Below are 12,053 nucleotides of genomic sequence, written 5' to 3' on the forward strand. Positions count from 1 at the left end.
ACATTTTCTCCAAGAACTAAGCCTACAGGTTGCCTGCAGACTGCCAAACATCATTTGGTGGTGGCAGCAACAGATACAACCAAAATATTTTATAACTATGGCTCAAACATTTACTTAGCTTCAGCTGTGTTTTAAGAACTCTGCCCAGTCCAACATGAATAAAAGATCATTCTGCCCTAAAGAAATCCATCATGTATTAAGGGAAAGAAGAGGCATGGAAACCAGTCTGTAATGGGAGATATCCCCTACCCCCAGAGTGATACCTAACACCCTGGGGGGTTCCAGGGCACAGGAGAGCAGACACAGGAAATGCTCAGGGGAAGAAAGGATTAATCTCACTAGCACGGCAGGCATATGTGGCGGCTGTGTGCAAATACAAATGTATGCGTAGGGGATGGGGGCTGGAGGCAGCCTTATGCCTAGCTACCTGCCCATGCTGGGTGGGTTGGATATTTCAATAGCTTCTACCAGCCATAGCTTAATGCAGGAAGAAAACATTCTCTTTGGACGACAACAATCTCACCTGCAAAGGTCTTAATCATGCTTGCGCTCAGGCAGACGCCCCTGAGGATGGGAGACTGGGAACAATGGGCATTTAGAAAATTTTTCTTTCAACTCAAAAATGGAGAGAAGCACTTGATAGTGCTTTGAATGAAGCAGCCGTGACATGGATGGTGAGGGGTATTAGGGGTGAGAGGGAGGGAAGCTCCTTGACAGAGGACTGGAAGCTTCCAGAGTTAGAAGTGCCTCTGCCTTGGTTTTTAAAACCCTATTGTTCTATATTGAGCTGTTCATGGAAAGGTAAACAAACAAACAAACAAAAAACAAAACAAAACAAAAGTAACTGAAAACTGAACCAGGATTCAGCACAACCATTTTCTGAATCTGAAGCCTTTTCTAAGAAAGAAAATTAATATATTTGGTTTTCTTTTCTCCAGGATTTTTAGTGCTTATCTCTTTTTTATTTTGAGCTTTAAACATACAGATAAGCATGAGATAGGCAGGGAGTAGATTTTAACAGTCCGTGTTTATTAAGATTTTCACTGGAAACACTGAAAGTAGTTTTCTGTGACATTTTCTCCTTGTCTTCTGCAACACGTTAATTTTGGCTCCTAAAGGGAAGGACAGGGTGCTATGTGAGATGCTCTTGACAAAACAATAGTTTTCCACGGCTTGTAGAATAAAATTAAAAACATTAATACTTTTAGCAAGGAGGGGGCCTGCTTTGACTTAAAAACTTTTGATAAAACTCACGGTTGTCCCGGTTTCTAAGCCAATATTGGCAGTCACTGAATGCACTCTTTCTTTCAAAAGAAAGGAATGAAAGGATGAAAGGAAGGAAGGAAGGAAGGAAGGAAGGAAGGAAGGAAGGAAGGAAGGAAGCAGGCAAGCAAACCTTGGTCATCCTGGCTTACATATGAAAGCGAAACAAGATGGCTTCACAGGCCTGGCCCAGCCCTACCCAGCCGCGTCCAGCCCAGGCCCTTGTCACCCAACCGTTTTCCTTTGCTTACACAGTTGGATCTCTCAAAACACCCACTCCTGTGCCTTTGCATACGGAAAAAAAAAAAAAAAAGGCAGTAAAAGTGTCAGCCTGCTTTTGTCAGGAATAGCCAGTAAAAAATAATTGGAGGCGACTTAATACAGCCCATGCACAACAGTCGTGAGATAATTGATCCTTAATACGCTGTTCCCCAGTCTCCACATGCCAGGAGAAGTTACGATATGGCTTATTCAATAGAGAAGCTAAACAGAACTCAGGCTTCTTCCCAGCAACCAGCAACCTGCGGACCACATCTCACCCCGCCTCGGGAACACACAGCATCCTGGGCAGCAGCTGCCGTTGTAAGCCAGCGGGTTTTCCCTCCAATCTGCTGTCATACAATTTCCCTTCTGTCCTCCAAGGGGCTGGCATCATAATGCCAGAGAAGCAACTAGAACTACCATGCATGGCTCTAGACACGGACGAATAAAGAGTACTCAATCCCACACCTCCCTAGAGTTTATTATCCCACTTAGAAAATACCGTGATTGACATGGAGCAGCGGGCATATTTTTGAGTTCGAGGGTTATTTTCCAGTAATTGCCAGCCTTGAAATTTTAGTTTGTCAATCAGACAGTTCTCTTAAACCTATGACTGTATTCTTTTCCAGAGGTAGGGCAATTAAGAAGTGAGTAAATGATGGACCCTCACAGGCCTTTTTTTCTTGTCATATAAGTGTTGTTAAAAGATTCACTGCCATGTCTAGGGAGGAGGTAACCCCATGGCATTTTGCGTTCAGTAAAAATGTCTGAAACCATTTTTCAAACATTTTGAGGTTTGGCACAGGCCTGAAATCCATCTCGCCAAGCACTTTCCCCCTTAATTTTTAAACCCATGTGTCTTTCAAGGGGAATTTAATCCGTATGTTTTTAAATCATTTACACTTAACTCATCAAAATGGTGCTTTGTAAGAACTATTTGATGTTCAGGGAGTCCTTTGGGTTTCTCTCTCTCTCTTTCTCTTTCTGTTTCTCTCTCTCTCATAAGTCTGAAAGGCCTTTCTTTCTGAGAACCAGAAGATGGTGTTTTCCCAGCTGTAAGGCAAATGACTGGAGTTGTGCTGGGGAGCAATAGTGAATTTAGAGGCAAGAAAATAGCTCACACAGTGACACAAACAAGCCTCAATTGCCTGCCTGTTCCTCCACCTAGGAGGACCGCTCAGACTCATTCCTCTCCTGACCAGGCCTCATGCACAAGCTAAGAACAAAGCATGATGCAAATACTTAGTTCAGTGGTAAAATTCCTTTGGATTCTAGGGGTAGCAGGGCACCTGGGATTCCCACTTCCCAAACCAGAGGAAATCAAGTCTGCCATGTCTTGTTCCATGAAAGCCTTGAGGGGAAGTAAAACGACCAAATGTCAGAACCAGGAAGGACTGAACAGAAGTCCTGAACAGGCAATGTTTGTCTTCATTGCATCCCACGGAACTCTGAGTGCTAGTTGCAGACCAAATGGGGCATTGTTCCCCAGGCAGTACTCCCTCGAAGGCAGACTTTAAAGTTCTTTAAGGGTAAGCTCAGTTCGAAGACAAACACCATCATTTTGTAAGAGGCAACAGATCTGGGCAAGAAATCTTGGCATTGGGGCACAGGTGGGGAGTCGTCCCAGGACTCCTGACCCTCACTACGCATCACCGTAACAGCCCCACTCTGACAGGGCTTTTTAGAGCCTGAGTGCAATGCCACAGGGCAAACAGTGAGAAGTTGGTAAAACCAGTACAACCTGACACCAGCCTTTTAGAGATACAAGTAGCTACACATGAAACCCTATGTTCAGTCAGGAATACCATCCCACAAAGAGCAGGCATAGTGTGTGTGTGTGTGTGTGTGTGTGTGTGTGTGTGTGTGTGTGTGTGTATGTGTGTGTGTGTGTATGTGTTATGTATTCATGCATGAATGCATGCATGTATGTATATATGCATGTATGTATGTGTGAACACAGCCATCTCATTGCTGCAGTCACAGAATTGGTCTCAGGAGACACCAAAATGCACAGTTGCTCAAGCCCCTTAAAAAACAACAACAACAAAAAAACCACTGTGGCAGTTACATGTAACCTATTCACGTGTGTCCGTTTTACTTTGAATCATCTCTAGATGACTCATGCTGCCTAATTCAGTGTAAATGCTATGTAAACGGTCACAGCAATACATTGTCTAGGGAAGAGTGTCAAGAAGAAAAAGTCTGTACATGTTTAGTACACACTAATTTTCCCCAAATGTTTTCAGGCTGGGGAAAGTTGAAGCCATGGCTATCACACCCACTGGTACAGAGTGCTCACTGTATACTTAGACATCATAATATACACAGTCTGTTGGGCTGGGTAGAAAATAAGTCTCTCACTGCTGCCACACGGAGCTTTACCCCAAGTTTGGAAGGAAAAGGCATAAAAGGGCATAAATGGGTGGGGGTGGGCAGGTACATCACTAGTTAAGAAAAGGAATCGGCTGACTAGGATTTACAAACCTCAAGCAAGCGCGACTTGCTATGTCATTTTCCAAGCACTTAACCATCATTAATTAGCTAGAAACACCCTTCTGAGGTCAGGAGGTACCGTAGTTCATTTCACACCAAGGAGCCATGGGGATTCTCGGGAAGCTGAATCCTAGGCTTCCTGCGGTAATGGCTGGGGGAAGGTGAATTGGGTTAACTGGCTGTGCCATGTCTTAGCTTAGAGCATCATGACAAAAGCATTGTCACACGTTGCAGAGCCAGGGTAGGCCAAACCTAACAAAGTAAAAGCTGCCTCTACGGCAAAGGATAGGAAGCCAGTAAAACTCCTGAGAATTACCCTCTGTCTGTCGCTGTTGCTGTTGGTGTTTGTCTTGTCAGAACTGGTAATGCACTGACATGTTCTCTGTGCCCATGAAGAACAGGAGTCTCTGTGGGACTGCAAAGCTTGGCTCTTTTGGGACTGTGGTCTAAGCTGTTCCCTACATGGTGAGACGGAGGGAGGAAGCAGTGGGACCAGCAGGTCCGAGGTCATTTCCTGCAGGTGGGTGGGTGATAGAGCCAGGGAAGCCCCCAGCTCTGCACAGGTTGAACATCTGTTCCATGCTGGTCAGGCTCACACAGGGGGAGGTAGGAGAGGAGAATGGCAGCTTATGCCATCCCATGTACGGCCTGGGGCTGAAGGAAACTGCACTGCTTCACCCACTAACTAGACCCCACTGACTCTATGGTTGGGGGCAAAAAAAAAAAAAAAAAAAAAAAAAAGCAAGTTTTTATGTCTGCCTCCCCAAGGCTCTTTCCACATTTGGGTAGTGGGGTCTTGAGTAGCTTGGGGCCTGAATGTCCCCAGCTTCTGTATACACAGCTTGCCTCCGCTCAGACCCTGCACATGTAAACCTTTGTTTCTTCCCCATCCCTCCTTCCTCAGAAGCCTGGGGCGGGGGTGGGGACGAGGAGCACTGAGAAGCATTACAAAAAAGACATCAAGGCAGACAGCCTGATGGGATGGAAGTATGTCTGACTTCCTGCCTTAGGTCCCGGTCCCAGCTCTGCTACAAAATCACTTTATGACATTGGACCATTCTCTTCACAATTTTTAAAAGATTTATTTAGTTTTAGTCATCATTTTTATTCACGTGTGTGTGTGTGTGTGTGTGTGTGTGTGTGTGTGTGTGTGTCTGCCAAGTGTGTGCAAGTTCCCTCCAGGGCCAGAAAAGAGTGTCAGATCCCCAGCTAAAATTACCATGGTACTTGTGAGCTTGGGTGCTGGGAAGAGAACCCTGGTCCTCTGGAAGAGGAGGGAGTGCCCTTAACCACTGCACTATCTCTCCACTCTCTCTCTTCACAATCTGGAAGTCTTGATTTCTGATCCTGTAAAGAAAGCTGGGTGGACTGAGGGACCTCTATGTATGCATCAGAATTCTCGGATTATTTGTCTCCTGCTAAGGGGATCTAGACGGTGAGGGTAAAATCTAAATCAAAAGCTGCTGCTTGTGACCTGTACCCCAGAACTTGACCTTTGAGCTCAGAGGCACTAAACGGCAAAAAGTAGCAAAGTCTAAGCAAACTCAGGATTCAGAGAAGTCATCTATACGGAGGGAGGCTTTGGCTCACCTGAATGAGGGTGGATGCCAGTGAGAGCAACCCTAGAGGGGAAATGTAAGGCGAGAGCGATTTATGTCTACATTTATACTAAATGAGCTTCTTTTAATTGCTGCTATTATGATTAATTCCAGAGGAATTAAATGGGACCAGCTCTTTCGTACAAAGTGTTGTTGAGCTGACTGAAGCATTTTGATAAATAAGAAGGCCAAGAAGAGGTAGATGCAACAAAAGGATGTGTGTTGTATGAGGAAGAAAGAAAGAAAGAAAGAAAGAAAGAAAGAAAGAAAGAAAGAGAAAGAGAGAGAGAGAAAGAAAGAAAGGAAGGAAGGAAGGAAGGAAGGAAGGAAGGAAGGAAGGAAGGAAGGAAGGGAGAAAGAAAAAAAAGAAAGAAAAACAAACAAACAAACTAACAAACCCCTGGTTCTTTCTAGAGCTGCAACAGAAACTACTTTAAAGTCCAATCGTAAACCTCATCTTTTGACCCATAAAGAAATCATCACTTAGCCTATAGCTTGTGCTATGGGTTTTTTTCTTCACCTCCCTATCAGTTCATGGCCTCAACTACACTGTGACTCCTTCGAAAAGGAACACTGAATAACATTTCTCCTTGCATGATTATTGTTATTATTATTGTATGTGACACATGTGTATGTGTGTATGTATGTATGTATGTATGTGATACATGTTAGTACAGGCATAGCTCACATGTAGGGCAGACGACATCTGCTGTCAAGTCTCATCTCCCACCTTATTGATTTCTTCCTTGTTAGCTGCCTGCCCTAGAGCTTCCTAGCATTCTCCTGTCTCCTCTTCTCGTCTTGTCTGTCCACTAGAATTGCAGACTTGTGCTACTGTATCTGGCTTTTTATGGCTTCTGGGGATTCAAACTTAGGTCCTCATGCCTGCTCAGAAAGTGTTATACTTACTTAGCCATCTTCCCACACCTCTTTTGATGCCCAAAATGTATTATCATCTAAGCTTTCAACAAAACAAGTGTTTTTCTTAATAAGTAATTTGATATTTACCAATCACTTCCTGCGTTAATTGTACTTTGCTTATTTCAGGGAATCCATCTTATAGGCAGAAGCAACTAAACCTAGCAAGGTATCAGTGGATTATCAAAAATTATAATGCCAGCAAATGGCAGAGCCAGATTCAAACCGAGATTTGCCTAACTCTAACAGCATCCACTGGGCAGAATTACACTGGGCCATATTAATGAACAATGAAACTCACCTTTGCCAATAAGTGTGTTTCCTACCCCGTCCTCAAAGAGCAGTGCAGACCCTGTGGACTGTGCACAGGGCACAGTCAAGTGGGTGCACAGGTCCCATAGGCAACAAAAGGGGCAGCTGGTCACCTCAGCCCCTGGGTACAGCCCAACATGGCTTCAATTCTTTAGAGATTCACAGGCTCCTAGTCACTCATATGAGCATGCAAGATCTCGCAGCGCGGCATCTTGGGACCATCTTCCCATTCTGATGAATGCATAACTAACAGATTACTTGACAGTCTTTGTGCTGTGCTATTTGGGGGAGGGGTGACCCATTTAGTTCAATCTCAGTCATTCAAATAGAAAAGTAAAGAGTGCCTAAGGAGATACAGCAAAGTGTCCAGATAGCTCTTGGCTAGTATCTAACTAGCATTTTGGTTTCTGGGATGACAGCAAACTATTGATTACTTCTTCCTGAGTGTTGCGTGGCTGCACTGACCATTAATAAGCTCTCCCGCCAGTGCAGGTTCAGGAAGGAAAGATCTATCGCCTTGTTCGTCATGTCTGTGCACTGTGTGGTAGACTCTAAGCCAAGTCAATATCGGTTTTCAAGAGTGTAATTCAAGGAACGGCTTCTGGTGTAACCAACACCCATGAAACGCAGCTCTGAAAACACTCGCCTCACAGCAGACTCTTCAAACAGAGTCATGGTGTGTGTTTAAAAAAAAAAAAAATCACAAACTGAAATTTGGGCCAGGATTTGGATTTCCAATGCTGCCCCACTCCTCCCTCCTGGGGCTGTTTCCCTGCTCTCTGACGCCACAGCCAGGGAGCTAAATGGGCAGCTTTCTGCAACCCAAAGCAGGTTCCCTTTGAAGTCTCTAAGGACCCAAAGACCCAATGAGGAGAGAGCAGAGGAAAATCCCACTTGTATCTCCAAGCTTTAAAATACAGGTCCAGATTTGGCCTACCCTGGCTACTTCTAAGCACATGACACGACTCATTCCCAATACTAATTTCCACCTCTTAACCCTGACCTGACCTCTATGTAAAGTCTATGTATATTGACTGACTGACTAATTGATTGATTGATTGATTGATTGATTGATCAAACTGAGGATTTGATCCCCATGCTAAGTACGCAACGGTTACCACTAAGCCCTCGGTAAAATCTAACAATGTTTTCATCGTTCAGGTGAGGGTATGGCAAAGGTAAAAGGCAGCCTCAGCCAGCTGCAATTTGCATCCCTCACTGCTGTGATTGCTTATGTGAGCTTTTAGTCCCACTGGGACCTGAGTCTAGCTCTCATGGCTGAACTCAATCCCATTCCTTATTCACAAAGCCTCAGTGTCCGTGAGTGAGAATGTCTGGGTCCCTTTCCTAAACCACATGGCTCTGCCTCGATCCTTCCACCCAGGCTAGGAAGAGCCAGCAGGTTTTGTGGATCTAGTCTTTGCCTCATTTTCACAACCATTATGTCTTTACTGTTCTCCTTTTGGTGCCTGATACCCATTCTGTGTGACAGGTTTGTGTGTTTGTGAGAAAAACTATGACTGCCCAGATGTGGAGGAAGATGAGGGGAATGTACCTGAGCTCAGCTTCTTGGTTTCTGGAATAAAGGAAAGATGTCACAAAAGAAAGCTTAGGGGAAAGAGAGCTACTGGGAACAAGACTCAGTCTGTAAAAAGCTGTGACCAATGCCCTCAGGAAAAAGTCTCCCCCACAGCAGGCACTGGTATTTGGTTGCGAATCTGCTGGGGCCCTTGCCACAGGTCCACAAAGAATCTGTGTCTCCACATTTTACGAAGATGAGAGGTCAGATGGCACAGAGGGGTTCAGGCGCCTTCCAATGTCACTCAGATGGTAAGGAGAACTGTGATCTGAGCCCAGGCCCTTAGAATCCCAAAGGCTACACACTTTGCAAGAGACTTCACAGTTGCAGGGTATTCTACCTCCCTAATGTTATCCCTGTCCTTCTTGTCATAGATGAGAGCAAGCATGTTTAGCTGTGGACTAGGCATTGGTCTTTCCTATGCCTTTTCTCAGGTGTCCCCAGGCCTCGTCTTTTCCTTTCCTTCTAGCATAAAAGCATGGCCTGGGGTCCCCTGTGGAAGCCAGGATGCTTCCACACTGTTCTAAGCTCCAAAGGAATGTCAAGCAAGGACAGGACCATCAGCATGTCTTCAGTGGCCAGCTCACGGTGTGTATAGACCGGCACTGCCTTGGAACCTCTTCTCTCACTAAGCTTTTTGTCATGATGGTGGTGGATGTTTGTCATCTGAGCCCTGGACTAGCAAATCTGACCCTCTCTTTTTACATGGAAAAACATGAATGCAGATCAGTGCAAGCCAGTTCTGCAAGCAGAAGAGCTGCTTGCAGACCTGAACGATACTAGGGTCCATGCCCCGGCTGGGGCTCTATACCACCATTTTCCAGGATGTTGCTGCTAGGAGAAATGAGGTAAAGGTATATGGTATCTCTCATATGAATTCTTCAACTCATATGAAGCAACAATTATCCAAAATAGTTAAAAAAAGAAAAAGAAAACAACCAGCAATCATACCCCCCATAAAAACTAAAACTACCATCAAATGACATCAGAAATGCTATATAGTATCGTAGAGGGCATAGTGGGCTAGGGCCCCTTGTCTAGTTCTCTGTGGGTCACAAACAGGGCATTTCTAATTACTGGTAAGGAGCTCACAGTTAAGCCACCTTGAACTCCAACAAGATTCTTAAAAAAAAAAAAATGGTGTACTTTCTCTGTTCCCAAAGAGCCTCAGCATACCCGGGATGCCCAGGGAGCTACACACAGTAGCTAAAGAGTAAGAGCCTTCATCCTGGGCGGGTTCCCACAGATGGGCAGGTATTCCCAAACCACAGAGAAAATGACTCCACAACCTCACTACACATGCTTCACCATCAAAGAAAGAGAGAGAGAGAGAGAGAGAGAGAGAGAGGAAGAAAGAAAGAAAGAAAGAAAGAAAGAAAGAAAGAAAGAAAGAAAGAAAGAAAGAAAGAAAGAAAGAAAGAGAGAAAAGAGAGATACTATGTGAAAAGCCTGCTACCTGGAATTTGACCAGAGAATGGAAACCTTGTCTGGGAAAACTGTGGGACAAGTACATGCAGTCTGGACTTTTTCACGACCTTTAAAAGTTGTAGCCTTAAATCTTGTTTAAAAACCTTCTGCTCACTCCAATGCTCAGCCACCAAGCATTTGTCAAGTGTGCGTATATCCTTAGCACTGAAACAAACAACAAGATCCAACACAGAATAGCTCTTGAACTTGTGTGAACTTGAACTTGTATGAAGATGATGCCATACATTCAGCCGAGATGCGCACTTTGGGAGAATCTGCTTCTTATAAGTACTATTCTTCCCCATGCAAGCAACAGTGGCACTACAGCCCCAGTTTATGGACATGAAGGATGCATGTGGCCTATTTGGAACATCTGTGGAGCCAGGAACTTCGCTCTTACTCCTCACGCCTCTCATCTGACAGACAAACCTAATTAATTAAGTCACACACAATGCTCTTCACAGGTAGTGCTAGAAAACCTAACATCACATATGGAATCTTCATTCCAAAAAGTGAAGCTGAAAATAAAGCAACTTCCCAAGCAGGAAGAGGTAAGCTCCCCCCTTTACCCTTCCCCATTCATTTCTTCAGCAACTCTAACACAACCTGAGTGTAAAACGTAGCTTTCTCTGTAAAGCTATGCCAATGCCTTTCATTATGATGTGTATCTATATATATTTATAAATGTCTGTGTAGTGTGTGTGTGTGATATACAGAAAGCACTTACACCTGATCTATCGCTGGAAAACCCTTCGAGAAGGGATGTCAGTGACGAGGAAAGGTAGGCTTCACACAGGCAGAAGCACTTAGTTCCATTGCTCTGATTTTAAAACATAGGCTTGCTGCAGCCAACAAGGCACACTCAGGCTAAGATTCTGACCCCCTCCCCCCCTTTCTCCAGATAGCAATTCTCCAGGCTCTGCTCTCCTTTCACCTCTGGCCAGAAAGGAGGGAGGCGCGAAGACCTACAGCATGTCAGCATTAATTTCACACAAAGCATGCAAACACCTTGCAGGGATGGGCCCTTTGCCTCTGCTCCCAGCGAGCTGTCTGATAAAGCAGGTTAAATAAGCCAGGGGAAGGGCAGGAGTCCCCACAGGGTGAGCGGGGCTTGCTCTCTCCTCCCACACGGTTTAACTGCATATACAATAGTAAACCCATGTATGATACAGAGATGCAGCGATGATTTTCAACACAAAAGCCTCTCTTTCTCTGGAGAGCATTAGGAACCGAATCATTACCCCTAACCATGCATTAGTGTCAATCCATTACTCTAACATTAACTTGTTTCTAAAACAAATCAATCAAGGTTTGTGTTGTTGTTGTTGTTGTTGTTGTTTTTTAATCACTCCTCCCACTACTCCATAAAATTAACTTAAGAACACGAGTGTCTCCAAAACACCACTGGATCACGTCTGGTGCCACGTGGAACACCCTGAAGTTCAAGTGCTGAAGCAAACGCACACTTGCCGCTAACTAGCTGAAATAACAGTGGGAGGCGGCTGCTACTTTCGAGCATCATCTGATGGTACTTTTAAAACCCAGCCTGTAAGTTCATAACACCACAGAGGCGAACTCTCCCTCCTCAGCACCACACAGAATAGGGACCCAATCAGTTACAATTCACCAGCTACACACAGCAAGCCCTCCCAACCACCATCCCACTGCCACAGAGACCTTTGATGAAAAGACAACCTTTTTAAAAGGGGGAGGGGAGGGAGAGAGGGGGAGAGAGAGAGAGAATATGAATTCTGGTGGAGGAAAATAGTATACAGCTGAAATAATACCATGTTTTTAAAATACCATACTATAGTTTTACTTTTAATAATAAAAGATAAAAAAGGGGTGTCTGTGAATAATTAGAGGTTGCAGTCTGAAGCCGGTTAAAGTCACTGCAATTGATAATAAACTGAAAACCCCTTGAGAGCAGGTAAATGCTTTGCAACACTGACCCCTCTCACATTACTTAACTACCCTGTGGTTCTTGCATTACATCACCATTCCAGCGATTGGTCCCTTCGTTTTAACTCTCTCCCTGTCTCCTCCGATTAGGAGCGACACCGCAGCAGAGAAACTTCTCCGGAGTTTGCTCTTTCTCGATTTGCTTTTTTATTTGTGGCTTTTTTGCTCCTGCGGCTTCGGTTGGCTTGACTGATTCCGCC

The 12,053-nt window shown here is 44.7% G+C and overlaps 1 protein-coding gene across 3 annotated transcripts in view; it reads right to left on the minus strand.

Moving 5' to 3' along the window:
• The window catches only part of Creb5 (cAMP responsive element binding protein 5), a 393,743-nt gene that overhangs the window by 115,599 nt on the left and 266,091 nt on the right, over positions 1 to 12,053 (minus strand). The window lies entirely within an intron of this gene.

The sequence above is a fragment of the Meriones unguiculatus genome, chromosome 3 (assembly GCF_030254825.1).
Source record: "Meriones unguiculatus strain TT.TT164.6M chromosome 3, Bangor_MerUng_6.1, whole genome shotgun sequence".
NCBI classification, from domain to species: domain Eukaryota; kingdom Metazoa; phylum Chordata; class Mammalia; order Rodentia; family Muridae; genus Meriones; species Meriones unguiculatus.